Raw genomic sequence first — 13,768 nt, 5'->3', positions numbered from 1 at the left:
CATGTTAGACCTACAGTCTAGCATGAAAGAAAAATAAATTGGTGATTTTCTTATAAAATCTGAGGATAACCAAAATGAACACACTAGTCATTAATTTAAACGTTGAGAACATGATGAAAAGGATGCCAGTCTAGGGTGAGAACTACGTACCCTGAGCAGTAAAAGTCACCAGTATCAGCAGTAACAAAGAAACCAAGAGCTGAAGTTAACAATAGTTGAGGCCTCTATGAGTTGAGGCTGCTGTAGCTGTTGTTGAAAGTGGTCTGATGGTTTACGTAAAATGCAGTTTCTCCCTATTCGTTTCATACCTTCCCTAGTGAAATCCAAAGACTTAAAAATATTTACTTTGCAGCGATAACATCTTTGAGTATATTGTTGTTTACACAGTGTTTATAATGCAATAAGTTGCATCTCAAAGAACATCATACAGATTTGAATAATTCTGCTAGTTTTGCAAGTAGAGAAGCTGAAGGTCACATAAAAGACTTGTAACAAGTTATTTAAGACCACCGGAAATGGATTTAAGTCTCACTCCATTGTCCTACCTACAGGGCCATGCATGCTTGGAGTAATGTGGTTGTGGAATTTCTGTCCTTCGATATATCTGAAACAGCTGAACAAGTTCCCAAGCAGCCTGACCCCAAAACACTGGGCTAGCTGGGCCTCAGGGGGTCTTTTTCCAACCTTACTCTGGATTTTTATGGTGGAAAGCGTATAATTCTCTGTTCTTTCATTACATGAATACCAATTTTTCTGAAGTGCTATCACTGTGGTTTCTTTCTAGTATTTACATTTGCCTTATTGAAAACAAAATATAATTGTCTATTGCAGTGTTGGTGATAGCCTCCCTTTTCAGGTACGTTTTGAAAATGCTGCATTTGCGAAGAGGGTAGAGCTGGTCAGAAACCCCAAAGAATTTCTTACAAAACACATGTTCCTTTTTTGGTTGAACACACCCTACCATCTTTGATGTGCCATTTCATGGGGGGAGAGTCCAAAGTAAGATTGCAAAGGGAATCATAGATTCATAGAATATTTAGGGTTGGAAAGGACCTTAAGATCATCTAGTTCCAACCCCCCTGCCATGGGCAGGAATGCTTCACACTAGGCCATGTTGATGAGGGCTCTGTGCAACCTGGCCTTGAACACTGCCAGATTGTTGGTGTTTTGCAACTTCTAATAACAGAACTTATTTTTTTAAATAAAAAATGTGTTATGGGTTCATTAGCTTGTTACATGATTACTTATCATAGCATCTTTCATCCCCACAGAAAGCATTTTGGTATACTTAATTGCACTTTCCTTCAACTTCCCTATTTTAATAATGTAAAGCATTGCTCGAGAACAGTAATTGTTTTGGATTTGGTGGCTTCATTTGATCCCACTGACATGTAAATTGTATTTCTTTGCTATATAACTAAGTAAAAGGATCACATTCTTGTCTGTCAGATACAATTGCATTTGCTATAGCTGGGGTTCTTTTTTTTACACAACAGTTGAATCTAAACTGCATCTGTTTCAGATAAAGCAGTCAATGTATTTTGCAAATCTTTCATAATCTATCAATTTAAAGTGATAGAACAATTCAAATTCAATAGCTGTTCCCAAGAAACAGATTACCAAAGAGTTATAGGCCTCTCCCTCAGCAGTGCAGATTATGAACAACCCATATATGCTGGCTTTTATATCCAGTAAAAATCTATATAAAATTCCAACTGCCTGATGCAATGCACAAAATTTTTGAAAAAATTTAACTTTGTAATTTTTACAAAGTTATGATATATTTCCATAAAAGATATTACAACTATCTTCTTTGTTTCTCATTTATGGGCTCAGTTCTCACAGTGAAAACTGGCAATGTCAGCTTTCAAAATAGAATATTTACTTCCCAAAATAGTATTTTTCATTATTTTTTTTCATTAATGACTACCATAGTTACCAGTTACTGATATTTCCAATGCACAAGGCACAAAGAAAAAATGGTGCATTTTGAGGAAAAACAATAATCCCAAATGTCTGATACTCTATTTAAGAGTTTTTCATGAAGGCTTCCATTGATTTCACAAGGGCATTTCCTATGGGCTCACAAATCTTGTTTGGGTTTGTAACTTCAGTGACTTCAGTAGGTCTGCATGAAACAATCAGACAACATTTCTTCTTGCTTTTACCTTCTTAACACTAACAGTTTGGCCAATGTTATGCAGAGACGGGTGGAATAACACCTTCTATTTTCCATAGTGACTTGTGACTTGTGTAAACTGTGTCTTGTTTTTATTCACAATTTATTTGAATGGGTTTAACTATAAAATGATGTTCCCCCCCGCCCTGGTCTAAGTGCCAGCAATATTCCCTCTATTCTGCTTTCCTGTAGAGAATTAATTGCAAAACTCAGCAGTGCACTTCTCTTCCTTTCTTATACAACCGATTGTATTCCAAAATTTGTGTATTAAAAATATAGAGTATATAGTCCTCTAGAAATCCCAGATCTTGATCTTCTGTGCTTTAGTGCTTGCCAGAAGCCCACTGAGAAAGTGTTATAAGAATAAACCTGAGACATTTCACAGCTTTGCGAGAAGAAATATTGCAGTACAGATGGACTCTGAACCAAAACGGTTAGCACGCAGTTGACACAGAGACAGCAGTGGCTTCTCACGTAAGAAGGTATCAGTCTGTTTAGGGTTTACTAGGTCAAAACCAATGCTTTAAGCTCTATACAGACACTCGTTTCCTAGGGCATCTGTAGTTCAGACAGCTGATCTGTAAATTAGCATTGAGGTGGCCTCAGTGAAGGTGTCCTTGTCCTCTGTTTAAGAAAAACTAGGATGATTTTTCTAGAGACAAACAAGCATAAGAAATTATCTGTATAATTCAAATAAGATGCTCAAAAGCATAAAAGCATGTATTATAACAAGTCGTCAAAGCTTAGGGTTGTTTATTGAAATGCTCTTTCTGGAAGTATTTACTGAAAGAAACCCTGCAGTATATACAGTTGAACAGATTTATTCTGAAAGAAGAACATTTTAATTGTTGTCACATGCAGAGTTTTAAATAACACTCTTCACTAGGATTTTTCAGTACTTCCACTATGATTTTTCATGTGACGGAACTCGTATTTCAGATGGAAGTGTTTTCTTCCTTCTGACAAATAAACCTGTGGTATGCTTTGAGAGCTTTTCTGACTTCAGACACAAGAGCTCCCCTGCAGTCTGTCTTTACAAAATTTACCTGGGGTTCTTCTAAATGCAGTCATTGATATTTTCTAGATATTATATCACAGATTTACAGGCACTGCATCTTGATTTCTGGAAGGAGAAGGATAGAAGAGCAGTAGGCCTGATAAGTTATTTCGTTAACCTTATTTCAGTGGAACTTTTGCCTGAGGGACTGTAGACCAGACCTTGTGTTGCTGTCTTTCCTGTTTTCCTTCAGTGAATAACAGAGTGCGAAGAGCATATCGTTTTACTTAGTTTTATATTCACAAGGGACTGCAGCCCACACCAAACCAGTCATTACAATTTTGATGCTCACTGTGTGGTTTTCCAGCTCCATGGAGGATGGGTGAAGGCCAGGTTTCCTCTTGATAGATGTAGGTGTAGATCCACAGACACTAAGGCTGCTGAAATCCTCTGAAAATATTGATTTCAAAGAACATTTGTGAACATAAACAATAGCATTTTCTTTTCTACAGATGAGCAAAACCACTGTGAAGTTCAGCAACAGTCATGCACTTTTTTATGTTTTTGTTTTTATTTTTTATTTTTTTATTATTGCAAGCTGAAACTATCCATAATACACTGGCACTCTGTGTGTTTTTCTTTTTTTTTACCTCCACCTTTTCCTTCTGTTCTTATTGCCTATCTCCTACCTTTCTTCCTGGTACTTGAGAAAAGTGTGCAATCTCCAGTTACCGCTGAGAGCCGGCTTAGGTGCCAATCAAGTGACTGTGTTTCACATCAGGTTTTTTAAATTCTTTTCTTCCTCAAAAGTTAGGTTTGCCTCCTTTTTATTTTTTATTTTTTATTACTCTCAATCTGCCTCCATCCTCACCTGATTTATTTTTTTAATTCTTCTCATGTTTTTTTTTTTAATTATTTTCTTCCATCAGTCACTTTTGATGGATCCTCAGATGATACTTTATGGGTCTTTTGTTTTCCCCATCTACCCCCTCTCTGCTTCTCTCACTTCCCTAATGGAGTTCTAAGGTCATGATTGCTGCTTCTACGGCTATCTCAAGCAGCACTGCAATTTCTCCCTCATCCTCTTTCCATGATGATTTTACCCCTTCTCTGACCCCAGGATTTAAGATACTGGGTTACCAAAGGGGAAGATGAAATATTCCATAATAATACAGCAGGCCTGACAACATTTTGGAAAGTTTTCAGAGAAAATTCCCAGGTAAGCCCCTGTCATCGTTAGCTCACTCATATTTCCCTGAGGTTTCCTATGTAATGTTTTACAAGGAGCTGGTAGAAAGAAAAAGGTAGAATATAGTGGAGAAATATCAGGAAGTATTTTTTCGGACTTAAAGTTCCTCCGGAGAAATTTAAGTGTTAGAGGTTGAAAGGGAAAGCGAAATTGTGGTTTTAGAAAGAGCGCAAGTATTGATTAATAGAAATTAAAGTTTATTTTTAGCACAGTATATACTCTACAGATCAGGTTCAGAAGTATTCTACAGTTAAATGCAGAAGTTTGTAACTGGGTGATTGATGAGTACAAATAATTTCTCCTGTCCATGGCTGAGCTGCTCAATCTAGTGCATGGGTTGAAAAATCCCACAGGCAAACTCTGGGTGCACGTGGCAGAGTCGGGGAAGTGAGAGGGGTGGGGAACAGGGACAGGAAAGGTATGTTTTCCAGAATTATCGAAGGTTTTGAGCCTGCCTGATTGGATTTCATCTGCTCTTGTCCTCAGTCTTGAAAGATGGTGTGCCCATTACAGCCAGGATATTCTCTGTGGGGTATATTCCCTCTCCTTTCTCACCAGATTGCTGCTCAAGATTCACTGCTAATGTGACAGCTAAAATAAATCAAGAAATATTTAATGGTGAAATTGAGAAATAATGGAGGCAGATGGGGACCCCCATTACTTACTGATTTTTGTAACTGTTTCAAATATGTGTCTATATATATGTCTCCTCACATTCTGCTTATTCTTTGATTGTTATCATTTTGGCATAGGAGCATGTATGCTTGGGCAGCACCTCACATGAGTTCATCCCTACTTCTGAAAGATATCCCTACTTCTGATTTTTTTTTTTATTCATATAAATAAACCTTCTCTTGTCTAATTCCAGGATCCAGTAAAGCTGTAGGCATTAATTTTTCCTTTATGCTATAATAAAAATAAGATTCTTTTAAAAATAATGTATAAGTAACTTGTGGAATTCTGTGGCTCCAGATAAGAACTTTGTAGGATTTAAAAACAGATTAGATACTTATACAAATTTTATGTGCCTTTACACTAGCCAGGATAAAAATTCACAACGAAGGTAGGCTTTCATGCTTCAGAACAAGAACCAACCACTGTCTGGGGCTGCAGAGAAATTTTCCTCCAGCCACATAATGATGCAGTCCTTTAAAGATGATTTCTACCTTTGCTGAAGCATCTGGTACTAACTGTTAACTGAAGTCAGGGTAAGGCATGCGAGGAACTATGGGATTTATGTATTGCTAAGGAGCAGACATCACTTTGTTTGGAACAGACACTTCTAGCCTGAGTTAAAGCAGTCTAGAAGTAATGGAATAGTTCAATGGTATTTAAGGAGTCAGAATGAACTGAGGACCAAAATTAAGGTCACACTGTAAGCATGTACTTGATAAGAGTACACAGCTACCTTAGGATTTGCCAGACCTTATCTTTTTATCTCAAATGGAAAATATTTTACATAATTAAGCTACAGCCAAACTAAAAATTTGTTCCTTTAAAATTTAGTTAATGAAATACTGTACTGGCAAATAATCCTTGTGTGACATGACACACTAAAGAACACTGGAAGGTGAGGGGAAATAAAGGTTGCAAAATAATTTAGTAAGCCTAACTGTGTTTGAAAAAAAATGCTTCTGATTAGACTTCTTCTTTGGCACCATTTTTCATCATGGGTGGTCTTTAATTCAAGACCCAATGATTGTATAGAAGACAAACTATATATCACACAGAAGTATTAAGGTTACTGGAGAAATTGCTGGGTGAAGTTGTATAGCGTATATAACATGGGGGGTCAGAAAAGATGATTGTTATAATTCTTTCTCAAGTTCTATCAGTCTTCTAAGTGTCCAGATTTCTACAGGTAAGTAACAAAACAGTATAACTTGTACTTGGAAGAAAACGGAATGTAAAATTGTTAATTTGTAAGAGATGTGTCCTGGCTGTCTCTGAAACATCAAATTAAACTGAAATTTCACTATACTCAGAAGAGAAATACAAGTGCAAGACTGAAGTAAAAGAGAGAACAGCCAGCACTGTAAGAGGTACAAATAACAAGGACATGCACCTTACCTATGCACAAACCATCATAGTAATAGCTGCCATGGAAGGTTATGATCTCAAAGAGATCTGTTCAAGGTAGTAAACTTGAATATAACTGTGTGTGCCACAGAAGACACAGACACATGGACTACTCAAAAGGACAAAAGAGAACAACTAGTTCTTTTGCTCTTAACCATTAACTGTCTCCCAGAGAATACTGCAAATACACTATGATCACAGCTTCAAAACACACAGTTATGAGTTTACTGATTACTTGTCTTCATTTTCACAATGTGGGCCAAAATGCTGCTTTCACTAAGCTTCTTCCCATGTGTGGGTGGAAACCACTAGTTCTCTGTAGACTCTTGGTTTATTCTTTGGTGCATTGTTGTCAGTTGGTCAGTCCACTTCCCTTTAAGAACATGAGAGGTATCATTCCTGTAGGAGGAGAGGGTAAACCAAAAATAAACCAGAACAGATCCTGTGGAGAGTGAAAATGGAGCTGGATGTGTAAATCAGGATTAAACTGCAAAACCAAAGCAGAAATACAGTTCTTTGTTATCCAGAAATTCTTTGAGCCTATGATAGTATAGTTTCTTCTCTCTTGGAATATCTCCTACTTAATTTGTCCTGTTGATTGCTTTTTGTGCTCCAGAATGTAAGACATATATGATGAACATATCATGGAAAAGATAAAGAGCTTGTGCAATTCTGTTACTCTAACACTAATAGTTGAGTACAACTTTATTTCAAATTATAGGTTGATTCTCTGGTTTTGTGGCCATATCACTTCAGATCACTCTTTTTCTCCTTATTCAGATCCTCATTCTGTATTCTATAGCCTACCAGAAAGTTTTTATGAGATCCGCTTGTATAAGGAGAAAAATGTATAATTTGCTATCATAATGTTATGAATTCTAGATACATACATTAGAAAAAGTTTTCCCAACATATGATTTCACTGTGTAAAACTGATAGCTAATTGAAATAGAACATTTTATAATAGATCCAAAATACCTGTAAATTGCCTACCTAGTACAGACACGGTGAATAAGAAGCAATGATTTTGAGTTAATTGATGAAAATAAAGGAAAGTTGTAGCTAGCTAGAGAGTTGAGGCAGAATTCTGCCTGCTGGTGTGAAAAGGGGTCAGTGGCCAGGATTTTCTTTGCCATCTGAGCTCCTGATATTCTCAAGTAGCTTGAGTTGTGAAGAGTGCTTAGAGAGAGCAATCTCTCCACAGTGGAGAGCATAAGACCTACACAACCTTCCTGCAGCTCCTGTTGAATTACTCAAACACTGTCTGGGCATACTGGCCCCTTCTGCAAGTAACATATACTATTTTTTCCCCTAGGTTTTTCATTGGCTTTCAAGTCCAAAGGGTAGGCAGGAAGAAGGAATTGCTCTTTCTGGAGCACCCTTGGCTTAATATGTTTTGTTTTTTTCCTCTCCCTTTTTTTTTTTTTTTCCAGAGCAATTGTGTCCCCTCCCTTTAATCTCTCTCAGTAACAGGGAATGTAGAAGCTGCCTGTAACAATACTAGGCAAGCATTTTTCCATTCCAAACAGTGGAACAGAGTCTGATGGTACCCCTCTAAAGAAGTATACAAAACCTTTAGGTGGCAGCCAAGGGCTACAGTTTGAATCCGTAGATTTATTGGTTGTGTGGTTTATGGTCTCTGCTTCAGGTGGCAAAGAAGGTATGATGACAAATGAATTTCTAATCCATCCAGAAGTAAAGCAGAAGAAATTTCACACAGGTAAAACAATTTTTAAAAAGCTGGATATGTCTGGATATACAGAAATGCACCTGGAACCTCTGTGGACTTCTGCCACCCTCTGTTTCGTTCAAAATACTTTTAAAAGCACACCCTAAAGCTTAACTAACATCATATCTCTATTGATACATTTGTTAGAAAAATGGCATTCAATATAATGCTTTCATGTTGTATTCAGAACATGAATGATAATGTGTGTCTGGACCTGGGAGGAGGTTGGAAACATTTGGTGGTCCCCTGACACGCACCTCCTCTGGCACTGTAATGCCTCAACAAGTTTCCTGGGCAATTTGGGGCATGCTGTGGAAGACTTCATGCCTAAAGATGGTCATTCAAATGATATCTTCAGAAATTGTAATTCAGGCTTGTTATCCCCATGCCACTCTAAAACAGAGCTTTGTGATGTTACGTAAAAGAAAAAAAGAATGGACTTGTCAAAATCCCGAGGTTAGTTTGCTGCAGTTATGTAGTAGCCATGTTGAAATTCTGCTGAAATATATCCTTACAATGTGTTATTAAGTCATCTAAAAATATCAAAATATTTGGCGATGAAGGTAAAACTATTTGAAAGAAACTGTAGACTCCAGAGAATTTCTTTTAGGCAAGAAAATGCATCTTTGTTTTTACAAATAGCTGCACAATGATACCTTTTGGTATAGAATTTACTTTTTAAAAAACTTACTGTCATTTTCATGCAAGAAAATATAGCCACATTTTATTATGTATTCGGGAAGTGAAAACCAGAAAATGAGAGATTTACAAATAACCTCATCTGTTTATTATACTGTTCCCAAATTTTTCTTTGTCATTAGCAATCACAAGCAGCTACAAATCATGTTGTCCACCTCTGCATTCTCATGCAGCATGCATCATCTCATCATTGTACAGATAGGCTGAAGTATTGAACATTGTGGTGCCAGGAACTTACACCCGTGCAGAACAAACATCCAAGTTCAGCAGTGAGACAAATACTTGTACCCTGATTGCACACCAAATGTTAAAAATCAAGTACTTTAACTTAAATGACTAATGGTTCAATGACTAACAAAATTGGTTTACATCAAGATTTGCATTAGAATATATAACTTCTTTTCACAGTGTTTGTGAATGTGCCAGGTCTGTCTTAGTGTGTAGGTATTTATTAGGTAAGATGCAGTTTTTCTCCCTTTCCTTTCTCTGTTTTCACATTCTCTATTTTGTGTGAACCCATGTAAATGACTGAAGCCATATGTAAGTACCATTTCCACTATTTCTGAATCTTCAGGTACAAGCAAGGCTCTCTCCAGAAGACTTCCAGCTGTTTAACACACACTTGGACTAGAGCTAGTACATCTGCCTCCCTGCAGAGCCTGTTTGTTGGTTTGTGTCTAGTTAGCTCTGAGCAGAAGCAGAATGAAAGGAACAAGTGACTGAGCCTGGCCTTTCCCACCTGTGGAGAGGTGCCCTGCTTTTCTTATTAAGGTTGTATCCCCTTCCTCTTTTTTGTTGCTGCATACTAGTTCACCTCCCATGGGGTAGAAAAGGGCAGACATGCTTTACAAATTCTTTGCTTTTTAATTATTCACTCCCATCATCAGGCTAAAGCTTCCTCTCATCAAGTTCCTACTTGACTAGCTACAAGATGTCTGCATTCACCTCCAGGAAGCAAAGAAAGAATAAGGCATCTAATTCACATGGTTGAAATTACTTAGGAAACAGAATGGTCTGTGCTGATGTGGAATATAGCCAAGATACTATAAAAGATGCCCTTGTTATTCAAGAGGCACCAGCAGATGTTTACATGATAAAAAAGATAAAGACAAAAGTTTTCCAGTCAGGAGACACCCACTCCTCTTGCATGTATATTCCTTATTACTGGCATTTTGTTTGTTCATCTAACAAAACATAGGAGGCTGGCTTACTAAAAGCTGAGTTACTAAATGATCTACTTACTTTTTTTGTTAAATAATTTATTACTGCATAAACATATTTTTTTCCAATTAAAAAATGCCCATCACCTCCTATTCAGCTTTGCAGTCTCTCTTGGTGTAAATTTTCTTTGGAGGCTCTGTCTCGTGACACTGGTTTTGTAAGTGACACTGACCAGCTGGGCATTTATCCACTGTCTCGTGCTGAGCCACATGGAGATGTTTTGTGACACACTTCCCTACCTGGGGAATATCTGGGATATGGGGGTGGTTTAAAATGTTTGTTTGAGTAAGATGAGAAATGATCTCACAAGTTGCCGGAAAGGAGCTTAGTGCAATGGGAGCTAAGAGAGGACGTGTCCAGTATGGTGAAGAAGGAATTACTCATCAGCTCATATAAATAACAATAGCAGGTGTGGGTAATTGCACTTTAGTAAAATTGTATTTGAAAGCAGTTAAGTTGTAGTTTCTTAGCAACCGCGGCTGACAGCCACATTTTACGTGGCCAAGGCTTTTCAATTATGCAACACCCATACCCTGCTATGCAACAGCATTAAATGGGGAGAAACACCAAAGCAGAAGTATTTTTACTCTCTAAACAGAAACACAACAGAAGGCCAGAGCCACAGAGCAGGTGATGAAGTAGAAAAATCAGAAATTACATTTACATTTCCAGGTAAGCTTTTTCAGGAAGAGCTGCTCAGTAAGCACTGCATGATCCATAGCCTACTCAATGCAACGGATAGAATTTAGGGAATGCTGTCAGGGGCATAATTTGTATTTAGGTAACTTTGTTATTTTATTAACACATTGTTATGTCTTTTTTTTGCATCTGTCATGTAAAATCTCTCTGTGTGTATATATAAGGGTGCATGTGAAGGATTTTATTTTATGTGAATGAGTGTTTCTATGTTTAGCGTGAAATGTAAATGTTATAATTAATGTTCATCCCTTAAGACCATGCTGCTAACAAGATGATTTTGAATGTTGGATAAGGACGTTTCATAGAAGAAGACTGTGCTAAAGCCAAGAAGGGATGAAGAAGCTTTAAAGAGAAGTCTGAAGGGTTTTTTCCAGTTCATGCAAATTTACATTTGGCTAATTCATCTTGTAGTGTCTGTGTTGTATTCAATTCCTTATGGATGCTCCACAGAAAGCACTATTTCTGATTGTTAATATTATCCCAAGTTAGCTAGGTCTTATCCTAGTAGCTGATAACATGCTCTTAATTCATTATCCATAAGGCCAGCAAAAAGTCATGTATATTTTCTGGCAATACATAGGCTTAGAAACACTGTCCTGGAGACAAGTTCCCCAACCCAAGATGGAAAAGCTGCTGTATTAGTTAACACACTCTCTATATTAACAAACTTCAAATTCTGGGCCTGTGCCCTAACTTCTGGTTTACTATTTTGGTGGGTGTGAATGTCAGTCTGTCTCTTGCATGGTATAGTATATTATGCCCTTATTCCAGCTCTGTAAAACTATTCTTAATTTTTAAAAGTAAAACTTTTGTATGCGGAAGAACAGTAATTGCCTTCTACAAGTTTTAAAACACCTTCGGTATTTCCTTATTTTCTTCCAAGTGCAAAGCATTTTTATCTGGCCTAGCACTGTTTAACATAGATATATATAAAACAACCTGTTCTAACATGACACCCCACCGTGTCCTTCATGAGGAAAGTGTAGCATTTGTTTAGAATGAGATGAGGCTATATAAAATATATACAGTACCAAAGACTAATAAATAGTAATAAGGTTCTTTTTTTGATCAGCTTACACTGTTTAACTTTTACCTGATGTATTCTCATACAACCTTTAGAAAGACACATATTCCAGTATAACCACAGTTAAAAATCATTTAGTTGTTATGTGATCCAAAACACCTAGAGTGTTCTCAGGGGCTTCCTATGGTGTCTCCACACGCTTAGAGAGTCTTTGGGTTTAAAGGGTAAAGGTAATTTATCCATGTCTATTTGCTATTAGATGGCTACTCTCCGTATATTCCTTTGTCAGGAAAAGGGTTTTAGCCTTTTAATAACTCACTGAAGTATCTCTCCATGAGCTTTTAAAAAACTGCATATGAGATTTGCTGATCACTTGAATTTATTGAAATTACGCTGTTGTTTTTTCTTCTCACATTTCAGTGTTTTTTATTCCTGACTTCCTTTTTAATTCTCCCTTTTATTCATGTGACATAAAAACAATCTTTCAGTACTTCACACTCTTGTTTTTTTTTAATTTATATTCCACAGAGTTGATGAATGCCCATAATTTTCACTGTGAGATGGTACACAGATGTTATACTGCAGGATATATTTATCAGCTTGATTTTTAGGACAGAAAACACTAAAACTGCATGAATCTGAGTAATAATATAATTTGTCTTCAGTACATTTAATTCTGATGAACATGCTCTTCTTTCCTTCTGCAGGTGTCCATAGATTTCTCAAGCAGAAGTACTGATTTACAAATAAGAGTGGACTCTTCAAATGAATATGGTCTGCTATACACTGAACCAAAATTTTCAAAAATGGCCTGGAATTCAGTGTACCTCAAAACAGAGCAACACGATTTTGGACATTTGATTCAGGCAGGAGCTGATTTTCCCTCTAGTTCCCCCTGAAATCAAGTGGATTGCAAGTTGAAATCTGAAGATGGTTGACTAGTTCAGTACACACATTACAATGATAAAAGCCACATATGCTACATGGGATTTTTTCTTACAGAAATCCAATCTGTGTGCCAGATAAAGCTGCCACACTTTTCTATGTTTCCTTTTTCTTCTTTTTTTTTTTTTCTAGTTGATCTAGAAAAGGTTGTCTAAATAATCTAAATAATGATCTAAATTAATAATTTAGATTAACAATAAATCATCACAGATACTGCTTAATTTCTTATTCATTTTTTCATTTTGTGGAATAGGAACGTATTTCTTTCTTTTGATACTTTTACTCAAAATGAACGATACCATCTTTCTTCAGTAGCTATTTCTCAGTTACTCTTATGTCAAGGATATTTTTCTGAATGATATTTAGAAACCACTTCCATAATTGTATGTGCTGTTTATTTAAGCCATGTAGAATTTTAAAGTTGTCTCCATTGGCTGATGGCAGGGCACCTATCCCATAAAGGAACATGTTTTTATAATTAAAAGAGATACTGCTGTCTCTACACAGCCTTTGCCTATTACTGCCAATTAAATCATTGACACTTCATTTCTCTTTTATTGTCTGTAGTGTATGATTAAAATGCAGAAGTGACTCACTATTATATAAAACAGGTCCATATTTTGCTTCTTAAATTTATGATTCTTTTCAAACTATGGGTGTGCCAGGTCTAATGTGCATTTGGCACCACTGGGAAAGAAATTGGAAGCAGAATAAAAGTATTCATTACTTTCACCAGAATATTCCACCTATTTAAAGATTTTAAAGTAGGCGTATGAGAAATGCCTAAAAAAATACAAATCCAGGAGAAGCAGAAAAAGAACAGGTTGGAATGGACCATATGTGAAAACTTTTTGAGTATCAGATATAAGACTTGAATAGCTGGCATAGAGAATGAAAGCTTCATTACTTCCAGATGATGCAGATGCTGCGTCTGCCTTAAAATATTG

The 13,768-nt window shown here is 36.7% G+C and overlaps 1 long non-coding RNA gene across 1 annotated transcript; it reads left to right on the top strand.

Annotated features, from left to right (window-relative positions):
- The first annotated feature begins 6,453 nt into the window (after window positions 1–6,453).
- LOC134162644 (uncharacterized) lies at window positions 6,454–13,367 on the top strand. The gene is made up of 2 exons (XR_009964387.1): window positions 6,454–10,825; window positions 12,584–13,367. It is a non-coding gene; the product is annotated as an uncharacterized LOC134162644 (long non-coding RNA).
- Window positions 13,368–13,768: the final 401 nt, after the last annotated feature.

The sequence above is a fragment of the Pezoporus occidentalis genome, unplaced genomic scaffold (assembly GCF_034315485.1).
Source record: "Pezoporus occidentalis ecotype Australia unplaced genomic scaffold, CSIRO_AGI_Poc_V1 ctg103, whole genome shotgun sequence".
Taxonomy (NCBI): domain Eukaryota; kingdom Metazoa; phylum Chordata; class Aves; order Psittaciformes; family Psittacidae; genus Pezoporus; species Pezoporus occidentalis.
The sequence above is the reverse complement of the archived record's forward strand: the minus strand, read 5'-3'. Positions and strand labels throughout refer to the sequence as shown.